Genomic DNA, 2,307 nt, shown 5'->3' on the forward strand with positions numbered 1-2,307 from the left:
TTGTAATTTTTGTATTACAGCTTTACAAGTATGCATCTTTATTTATGGAACATTTATGTAATAAAAAATCATGAATTTAATAATGGTATAAGCCAAATATTTATGTTAATAATAGCAAATTTATATCAATTGTCGATAATGTCAGCGTTGTCCAATTATCTTCGGACCCTTTTCATACCGCCGAAAATTTACCCAGGGTTGATGGTCTTTAATAGTCTCGTCAGTGACTAAATAAATGAAGAAGTCTAGCTTTGACGCGTTCTGTTTGAATCGTGCAAAAACCATTGGCAGGAATCAGTATTGTTGTAATGCACGAAATCTATTGTTTTGATTTGTTTGGATTTAAAGTACTTACTCAGCTTGGACCAGCTTAAAGTATGTATTTGGGTCTATTTAGATTTGGAACTGTTTGGAATTTGTGCCTTAATCTGTCATTTCACTAATTTGTAAACAGAGACAACCGATATAAACTTCAACTTTTATGTATGTAAGTCGATAATTTCAATGATCTGAATAAGAGATTTTATTAGAAGACGCATATAAAAAATATCTTTGCCAGTATTGTGCAATGAATAATATGATGCTTTGATCATATTTTTTACATTTAGGATTTATTAGTTTATTTCGAATTGAACGCTATTAAAATTCGGCATGATGGAAATATTTACAATCTTTTTTCTTCGTAATTTTATTGCCAGGTAATATTTTTTGGCGTATAATCGAATGGCGACATCGATGACGTATATATGCATCTGCTGCAAGTACCATACAAACAAAGCATCACTGCCAGATCAGTCAGATATACCGTTTTTCAAGTGAGTATTACTGTATATGTCTATAATGAGTATTATATTGATACGTCATTTGAATAAAAAAAATTTGATTTATTTAAGGTTTTCAAAATCTGACCAATTATTAAAAAGATAGTTGTTCATACTTGGTATAGAGGAGAAAATTATCAGAGCGTCACAAATATGTTCAAGCCACTTTAAGGAAAATTATTTTAGATATAATATAGCAAATGTAGTCAGCAAATGTTATTTAATAAAGCCAGATGCAGTACCGTCCCTTTGTTTAAATGAGACAAGCAGGGATGATATAGTCTCAGATAATCAAAACATAATCATTAAGAAAAACCGAGTAACAAACACTATGATTGTATTGCAATGTCTCTGAGAATAAAGCTTTAGATACTAGAATCGTATATGGAGCTAAAAGAGATGACAAATTGTCTGAAAGATATGAAATACTAGACTTTTATTGCTGACAGAAGAATTCAAATAAATATTGCTAGTAGAGAGTTAATATTATGTTTAAAAACAATAAAAAATATTAAATATAAAATAATTAATTTTTGTAGAATATTGTTCGCTCTAACAGATTTGAATGAGCCAGAGAAAAAATATAGGAAATATCTATATGATGTCCAATGGGAAGAAATATCTACGACATCAGTGCAAGCTAAAATTTACTGGGAAGTAATAATCAAGCAACGAAAGGTGATTCTGAAAACTTTGCGATAAAAAGTCAGGAGACTAGAAAAGCAAATACAGGATTGCCACAGAAAATGAATTTTAAAATTCTTTGACTTTTCCAGGTTTTCCAGATGTAAATGGAAAATTTTTCATGAGTAATATAAAATATGTACATTTTTACATTTAGACTCGAGTATTATAGGAAAGCTAGTCTACATTATTAAAAACAATGGACAAAAAGCTTAGTAGCATAGCACAAGTTTGGGTGCAAATTCCAGCCAGCAAAAAATAAATTAATTTTGGAAAAAAATGCAGTTATAATAAAAAAGAGGGATTAAATAAAAATACTGAATAAAATATAAATTTTAATTGTTTTATTAAAATCATTTAAAGTGCACAAGTTTTGAACATATTTGTAAACGTTAGATATAATATTTAACAAATTATAACAATTATTTGGAAAATGGGAGCGGAGAATTCATCAGAGAATTGTGAGCAAATTTTGAAATTCCGAACTTTTACATTTTCCCCTGACTTTTCCTGGTTTTCCAGGTCTGTGGCAAAACTCTGAAATATTACACTTGCAGACTTTGGTAAGAAATAAAGCGATTACAGATAGTGATATGGATCAATAAGTATTACATATAGCATTTTCGGCCTAACAGATTTGAACGGATCTGGATTGAATTAATGGTGTTGTATGCTGTGCTATTGTTAGAACATGTAACATTAATCAATAATAGAACCAGAAAGAAACCTGAGGGAGGACATGACCAAAATCTGTAAAATGCTGCCGCGCACTACCGTCCTCTGAAGAAGTGGATGTTAACTA

The 2,307-nt window shown here is 30.0% G+C and overlaps 1 pseudogene; it reads left to right on the forward strand.

Annotated features, from left to right (window-relative positions):
- The first annotated feature begins 249 nt into the window (after window positions 1-249).
- Window positions 250-1,571, forward strand: LOC108748849 (annotated as a pseudogene).
- Window positions 1,572-2,307: the final 736 nt, after the last annotated feature.

Source organism: Trachymyrmex septentrionalis, unplaced genomic scaffold, assembly GCF_001594115.1.
Source record: "Trachymyrmex septentrionalis isolate Tsep2-gDNA-1 unplaced genomic scaffold, Tsep1.0 scaffold25, whole genome shotgun sequence".
In the NCBI taxonomy this organism is placed as follows: domain Eukaryota; kingdom Metazoa; phylum Arthropoda; class Insecta; order Hymenoptera; family Formicidae; genus Trachymyrmex; species Trachymyrmex septentrionalis.